Source organism: Phocoena sinus, chromosome 8 (assembly GCF_008692025.1).
Source record: "Phocoena sinus isolate mPhoSin1 chromosome 8, mPhoSin1.pri, whole genome shotgun sequence".
Taxonomy (NCBI): domain Eukaryota; kingdom Metazoa; phylum Chordata; class Mammalia; order Artiodactyla; family Phocoenidae; genus Phocoena; species Phocoena sinus.
This window is the reverse complement of record NC_045770.1, coordinates 65,395,696-65,404,543: the sequence shown is the minus strand read 5'-3', so window position 1 is coordinate 65,404,543 and position 8,848 is coordinate 65,395,696.

The following is an 8,848-nucleotide window of genomic DNA, read 5'->3' as shown; positions in this document are numbered from 1 at the left end:
CTGGTATGTCACACCAAATGATTAGGAAGACACTATTTACTGGTAAGGAACCCATATTGCAAATTCATGTCTTTGAAGTGATGAATAAACTTCATGAAAGTTGCTACTCTAAATCCAATTGGCCACCATTTGCTGATTTCCTTCTTTATGTAGGGAACAATATCCAAGGAAGAAACAGGCTGAGAACGAACCTTCAGTCAAATGACATGCCCCATAAATCAAAGTGGCGCTCACTGACCCCCTTTTAATAATGCATGCGTTTTGAGCTGCCCCCTAGTGGCTGAGGTGAGAAGGCCAATGAGTTACTCTCATGCCCTCCTCCAGCCCCAGGAAGATCAAAGGCACACGCTACCGATGACCCAGGTTATAGCCACGTTTGCAGCCAGAGTGAGGCTGCCTGGCTCACATATGAATTGAATCTGTTCACCTTGGTCTCACAAAATGCCAAGCCAAACGGCAACAATTCGGGGCATGGGTAATCCCTTGGTCAATCTGGTAGTATTATTAAGACTAATGCCCAAATCATTTAAGATAATAATACCTTGGCAACTCTTCAAAGCTTCTGTCTGAGAAATGGAAAGTTGGCAGAACCAAACTTGACTTACCGCAGGTAGAGGTCAAGTGGAGAACAGTACCCCTCATGCTGCAGGGAAGGGGACGAAGGCAAGGTAAGTGACCTCCGGGTTACTTCTGAGCACACAGACCTTTCAGGCATTGTGCCCAAAGCTGTATCCACAAACTGCCAATCAAAATGGCACCTTGGAAACCTTCTGGTGTTTGATCTGGGTGACCAATCACATCAGATCATTCAAGACAAGAACTTCCAAGTTTAAGGCTCCACGAGTCTTCATGGGTCCTAGTAGTTCAGAATGTGTCCCACAGAGATAGACCCCACAGGACTCCAACAGTTAGATGTCACGGTCTTTGTCATTCCAAACCACCACAGCTGCTCCTCTCCAGGCTGTCCTAATTAGCAGCATGGCGCTCATTAACAGGTGCTGCCGGTTTAAATGTTCTCCCCCGCGTGGACCAGGGCCTATAAAACCTCCCCAAAATACATCCTCCTGTGAAAGTGGTGCATACCTGGCAACAGATGTTTGCTGAAGATAGGCCTGACGATTTGCCCTTCCAGGATCCAAGATTCTGATCCCCACCTGCCCACCACTGTCCCAACATCCTGCCCCCAGCCAGTCAGGAGGGGCAAAGCATTCCAGAGGCACCACCACCACACAGACTCATGGTGCTTAGCTGAGCACACAGTAGGCACACGGTGTTAGCAACCAGCAGGGCTGATATTCAGCGAATATGCACCAAGACAGCATAAAAGTTGTCAAAATGTGGGAAACTCCCATATGGGATGTTAAATACCTGCTTCCCCAATGTCCCTGTGCACCCAGTGTCCAGCATCACATGATGGTGTGGTACCTTCCCTCAGGACCCTGGGGACCTCTTCAGTGTCCAGTATCCATCCTGATTGGTCAGTGCCGTAGATACCAGTCATTAAATTCGATATCATGCCTGGCTCTCATCGTCTTCGTTGTCACCGTCATTATTTATGTACTCCCATCCTCAGAAACATTCATACCCAGGAACTCAGCTCTGCCTCCCACAATTTCTCGCTGACTTCTTCTCCTTCTCCACAGTAGATTCCTACCCTCGGCCCATCCTTTCAATAACGGTATTTTCTGGCTCCACACATTTGCTGAGTCATCTCACCCACAGCCTTGACTTCACTTACGCTGACTGGGGATTTGTCAAATGTCACACATTTGTCGTTATGTATGAGTTGTCGATTCAGCTGGACTGGACGTCTGTTTCCCACCATCCCCTTCCCTGCATAGTTCTGGGTTAGTGTGACCACAAGGGGTGTTTTACAGGAGACTTGGAAGGCAGAAGTGAAGCAGAGACGGTTTGTTTTACTCTCAGAAAGCCGCTGCCGGGAAGCAGGTGCTGACGCCGCTTATCCACTGGTCCCCCTCGTCCGCGTGAGGCAACAGCCAAGCAGGCAGCTCCCCCAGCTTCTGCCGCATCTCTCCCGTCAGTTTCTCGCTCTGCTAGGCCAGGTGCATATTAGCTCTGTGATGAAGGAAACCAGCTTCTCCTGCACTGAAAACCGAAAGGCAATGAGAGATCAACTCAGGTTCTAGGCCAGTGTCATAGGTTCCAGCTCATCTTTGCAGATCCCTTTAGTCTTGCGTTCCCATATCCCATCTGTCTTCCTCTCCTAACTGCCTGCCATGCAGACACAAATGTGACAGGCCTACATAAACTGTTGACCAGCTCTCACATTGCATACTGTCAAACCCCTATAATAAATCTATATCTGTGTCTATATCTATATCTATATGCCTATTTATAGATAGATTAAAGAGAGAGAGAGAGATCTCCTAATGGTTCTGCTTCTCTAACTGAACTTCAACTGATAACAAAACATCCACCAGTCACCAAAGCCATAAATCAAGTATCGTCCCAATTCCTCTCTCTCCATCACTCACAATATCTGAGCGTCGACCCAGCAAATCATTCCACCTCCCAACGTCTTTTGTTCTCCAAGTCCTTGGATCCTTTTGTTCTGTTCTGTTTTATGCTGGCATTTGACAATGGAACTATGTTTGTTTTATAAACAGCAACGGGAAAAGCATGGTAGAAAAAGCAGAAGGGAACTCATGAGCGACTGCTACTTAAAGGCTCAACAAAGAACTATGAATGATCCAAGTGCAGGTCGGCTTGCCTTTTCATCCCCTCACACTGTGCAAACATTAAACAACCAGACATGATCCCTTGGAAGGGTAGGGCCATGGAAAGGGTGCCCACACTTGCAAGTCAGAGCCTTTCACCGCAGAGCGTTTGCTGTAACCAGTGACAAGCAATGTGCTCACTGGGGGCTTGGCGGCAGCTTAATTACTAAGAATGCCTGTTACAGAAATGTGTTTATTTATCATAAAGGCGACAGGAGTTGCTAAGCAAATTCATAAAGCAACAGCAGAAATGTTAGTCTACTTAAAAGCAGGGAGCTTAAGTACTGGCCTTTACGTTCACATAATAAATATGCTCATTATACATCTTCCTCCTTCTGTAATAATGTCCTGGCATGGATCCCTAACACATCCTCCCTCTTCCCTTTCAGCATTTGTCCTGTGGGTGCTTGATTACAATGGAACTACATTTCCTTACAAATGTTCTGTTTCTCCAGCCTATCATTCATCATCCATTAATTCAAAAAACATTTATTAAGTGCCTGTTGTTTGCCAGGTGCTGGGAATATGACAGCTTATTAGTATAGGATTTGTATTTGTGGAGTTGCCATTCCAATGGGGGAAGATCATCTATCAAGAAGTAATCAAATAAATAATATCATTCCATTTAGTGACAGATACCACAAATATACAAAGTTGGATAAGGGATAGTGAGTGTGAACAGGTGGTCAGAGAAGGCCTCCTGGACGAGGTGACAACTAAGCAGAGATATGAACATTGGGAAGGAACTAACCACGTGGCCATCTGAGCAAGAGCTTCCCAAGTAGAGAGAACCTTCCCTGAGGTCAGCATTCATGTGTGAGAAAATAAATGAAAAAATAACGAGTACTGGATATTTCTCCCTTCAGTTTCTGGAACACTCCAAGCTCTTTTCTGTCTTTATCAATTCTATTCCCTTACTGGATCACTCTTGCTCCTGTTCTCACCTGAATGACTCCTCATTTCTCAGGTCTCAATCCAAATACTCCTTCTTCCGAGAAGTCTTCCCTGACTATCCAGTCTAAGGCACATCCTCCTGTGACTTTCTCTGATAACACCTGCTTTTATCTTTACAAAGTGTGACTGTTTGTATGTTGTATTAGTCAGACTTCTCCTGAGAAACAGAAACATCAGGAGATATATATAGATTTACCTACTTATCTATCTATATTTATAGTTCGATCTATCGCTATCTATCTATACCTCTATTATTTATATAGATATAGATTTACTATAGGAATTGGCTCAAATGATCATGGGAGTTGAGAAGTCCCATGCTCTACTGTCTGCAAGCTGGAGAACCAAAAATGGTGGTGGTGTAACTCAGTCCAAAGACCTGAGAACTGGGGGGGTGACAGGGGTGTCGGGGCAAGGTGTAAGTCCCAATCCAAGACTGAAGGCCAGAGAACCAGAACTGATATCCTAAGGCAAGAAAAGATAGGTTCCAGCTCAAGCAGAGAGAGAAAATTTGCCCCTTCTCTGCCTTTTCGTTCTATTCAAGCCCTCGGAGGATTGGGTGACGCCCACCATCATTGGTGAGGGTGATCTTCTGTACTCAGTCTGCTGATTCAAATGCTAATCTCTTCTAGAAACACCCTCACAGACACACCCAGAAATATGCTTTACCAGATTGGGCAACAACTTAGCCCAGTCTAGTTGACGCATAAAATTACTCATCACATATGTGTACTTATTCAACACATAGAAAGCATTCAAATAACTGTTGAATGAATGAACCAATGGGTGAATCATAAAACAGTCATCCACAGAGCATCCAAACCAGGCAGGTTGAGAAATGAGAAAAGGCTGGCGGTGGAACACAAAGGAAAAAAATTTTATTGAGAAAAATGAGGATTTAATGAAGAAGGAAAGAAGGTGGAAGGGAAGCCTGCTAAGAGAAGCCAAGCTGAGGGGCTGGGTTAGAGGGGAAGGGGGCCGAGAGCAGGCCAGGCAGGACAGTGGGCAGGAGTGGCAGAGAGAGTCTAACAGCAAAACAACAGCTGCACTGCCAGCCGTTGCCAGCAAAGGCTTCAGCACTATTCAGAGGGACAGCATCACGCACACCTGAGATGCAAGGCCTGAGCGGCCCACCAGGGTCACCTGCCAACTACCACATAATCCTCCCCTGCCTGGATACCTTTGGCACTGGACAGGGTGCTCACTCCCAGCATCAGTTATGCATGGACCCTCACAATGTGCGTCTTTTCTTCTCTACTGAAAGCATTCCTAATCCCTTAACCATTCTTCATGGGACAATGGCCAAACCATTCACCGTCTCCACCCTCTAGTCACCCACATCCACAACAGGTTCCGATTTGTCAAGATCTCCTTTGCAGGGTGTCGCCAGATCAGCACCCACTGCACCAGTGGTGGCTGAAGTGACCTTCTCAAAGCCTTTGAAACCAACAAACTCGCCAGCTGGCTGGAAGCCTGGGATGGCTTTGAGCCTGCCTGCTTTGACAGAAGAGGTTATAGCAGATGCTCCTGTATTTCATTGTGACAACTGAATGCACTGTGGGAGGAGAGGAAAATAGAACCTGGGAAAGGGCGCGAACCTTTCTGGGTGGCCTTAACAGATGGGCGTACATAATGAGATGACACAGGTTCTAATCTCAGGACCAGCTGCTGAGGCATGACTGCTTTCTTAATGGAAAAAGAAGAAATACTCCTTGAAATGAAAAATACAAGGCAGACAAATGTGTCCAAGGAGAGCTGGAGGATTGAATGCCCCCTCAGAGCTCTTTGGGGAACCAGAAAGTTCTGGTGAAAATGCCACTGCAGGTGGAGCAGATTCCTTGTTACCTACTCAGACTGGATGAAAAACAGACCTTTATGTTCCGTGCACACCTTCCATAGGCGCAGGGCACCTGCATCTCTGATTGATGGCATTTCAGACAGTTTTCTCCTTGGAGCTATTACTTCCCCAAATTTCTTTTGCCAGAAAAATAACTAGAGAGCTCCGGTCCCCTCCCTTCCTGGGACATTTTTTTTTAATGTATCCATAAAAGTATATCTTAAAAAAGAGTTGCTCGGTTTTCAACATGTGGATAATTGATTTGTTACAACTCACAAAAGAGCATTTGTCATTTCAAAACAACCAAGAGCAAGACATGCTTCTTCCTCCCACGCTGAGTGTGGAGACACTTGACTTATTGCTGCCGTTAAATTGAAGTGTTCGGCTGATTATTTGGTATTTCAGAATTCTTTATAAATCACCACCTTATTTTGGTGATTACAGTTTTAAGAGGAGGCACTTGATTTATAGGCAACATCAGGGAGGAGGAGGGAGGAAGAGGGAGGGGCCAGGAGGTGCAGCAGAGGCAAGAGGTTCAATGAAGACACAATTGGAAACATCTGTTTGATACATCACCCCCTTCTCTACAAATTGCAGCCCTGGAATACGCCTACACCTGGGAGATTTTCATTACCCAAGCTTTGACAGGTAAATACAACAAGAAGGAGGTGGTGGAGGTGTGTCCATGGCTGTTTGCAGATTTGGATGTGTCAGTCCACTCAGGGTTCTGGCCCCCCTCCCCAGCTGGGGGTAGAAGAGAGTGAGGTTCTAAAGTGAAATTCATCCTACTGTGCTACGTGAACAAGCCATGAGATCTAGGTCCACGTTCACGGTGAAAACGAGACGGCTGGCTCCAACTGGACACAGCTGGATTCTGAGATGCAACAGAGCGGTAAATTACTTCTTAGGCTTCAGTGAGTCCATCAATCAACCGCATTTATTGGCAGCCGAAGGGAGGTGGACCACTGTAAAAGACTCTTAGGAGGGCCCCAGAAATTATCAGACGTGATACCCACCCTGGAAAAAATTACAACCTAATTGGGAAGACCCGAGTGACATGCCGATTGTCCCTGTCAGGTTAAAAAGTCATTAAATATGTCATAGGCTAGCTATGTATAAGTGGCACCTGCTTCCACTCCAGCTGGAAGTTAGTGTCTGAAATTTCTTCCCAGGGAACAAAGACCTCTACTCTAGTGATGAGAGGTCAGGCTTGAGTTTCAAACACCCCAGAAGGACTCTGACTGGTGAGATGTGTTCAGTGCTAGATTTTTTACATTGGAGCATGTACACATACCCAGGTGGCCAGGATGGTGAGAGAGACTAAAACTAGTGTTATAGAGAATATATCAAGAAAATGGGGTATTCTGCCTGGAAAAGAGGGGATATGAGAGCTCATACGTGTCTGAAAGGTTGTCATGGGAAGGAGGAAGCAGATTTATTTTGTAATCACTCCAGAAAGAAGAGCAAGAATTGCTGGTAGAAAACTGCAAAGAAGCAGATTTTAGTTCAACATAATCTAGCAATTAGAGCTCTGTGGGTATAGAGAGGTGGTAGGTAGTGAGCTCTCCTCCAGGGAAGGTGTGAAAGGACAGTTTCGGTGGCCATGTTAGAGCCACTGTTCAGAGAATTGAGTGTCTGGCGGGAAGAAGAGCTAGATGCTATTTAAGTTCCTTGTCACTGTAAGAGAATATGATTCTGTGACTTGAATTCACTTTAAAGTTAGAATGGTTAATATATTCTTTCCAGAAAGTATATTCTATTAAAACCAGAGGAGAATTTATAAAAAGTGATGAAGATGCTGATGGAATTGTATGTGCCCCTGATAGGAGAAATGGGCTTAGAAATGGATATTGACTATGAGTACCCTTTTCAACACTGAACTTGGTATCCTAAATTGGAGAGGCAATAACACATAAGGAGCAAGAACAAACACATTGGCATCAGCAAGTGGTTATAGGTATTGGCTCTAGCACTTAGTAGCTGTGTGGTTTTGGAAAAGTTCCTTAACCTTTCTGAGCTTCATATTTCCTCATTGGCCAAGAGAGGGGCTAATAGGGTCGCTCTCATAGAGACATTGTGAAGATTCAAGGAAATAATTTATACAAAGAATTAGCACAGTGCCCAGCTCGTAGCAAGCACTCAATCATTATAAGCTATTAAGAATAGTACTGCACTTTCTTAATTTAAGATGCAGTTTTCTATATTTTAATGTTGCTGAAATCAGAACATGTCTTGTAATAGATATTCACATTGAATGTATTAATTCTCTCCCAACACACACAGGCATGCTTGCGCATGTGTGCACGCATGCATGCACGCCTGTCCCCCCCCACACACACACATAGCTGTTTCTAAATGCATTGTGCACCTTGCGAATGGCAGCATCTTAGCATCAAGGTCTGTGTCCTCCTCCATGCAGCCTTTCATGGTTACCACCCTGAACTCCCACTGGGAAAATAACAAATAAAATCTGCTAAGCCAAGCACCAGCTATACATGTTTCTTCCATACCCTATGCAGGGAGCCCATTCAGAATTTAGCAAACAATATAGGTTACCATTTACCCTGCTCTTTCTGCATGACTGGTTGTGGTTCTGGTACTAGATGATTGCACGTATGTCACCTCATTTAATCCTCTTGTCAACCGTGTGAGGGCAGCACAATTATCCCCATCTGGACACCGAAGCTCCCGTGTCTGAGAGGCCAGCCCAATGAATATGGCTAGTAAGTGGAGGATCTAGTTTATGAACCAGGTCTGCTTGACTTCATTGCCAAGGCTATCTCCCAGGATGCTGTAAGAAAGGTGGGAATTACAACTCTTCTTTCACTTCTGGGTTTTTAACTCCCAGCCCAAGGCGTCATATGTGGCTTTCAACAGTGATTCCCTGGGGGCTGGGGAGAGGTGTGTGGGAAAAGGGTGTGGTATAGTCTCCGTGTCCCAGCCTACATCGACCCTCTGTGCAGCTCCTGAAGATGCACATGGGTATGCGCACGCACACGCACACACGCACACACACGCACGCACACGCACGCACACACACACACCAGCCATCTGAGGGAATGCCCTGCGGTGAAGGTGGGCCTCACTGGAACAAGGATGCTGGTTGTTTCTGGACAGCCTCCCAGGACAGCATTTACTTCTTCAGCAAACCCCCAGGGACTGGTCCTCAGCTTCACAGGCCTGGAAACAGGATCCTGTCAGTCTCCAGAGGACGAGGACAGAGGAAGTTTGACTCAGACCAACACACACAGAGGACCGGTATCTAAACCAGTTGTTAGTGTATTAATTTGCAGTGAGAGCTCCGAGTGCCAAGTGGCCT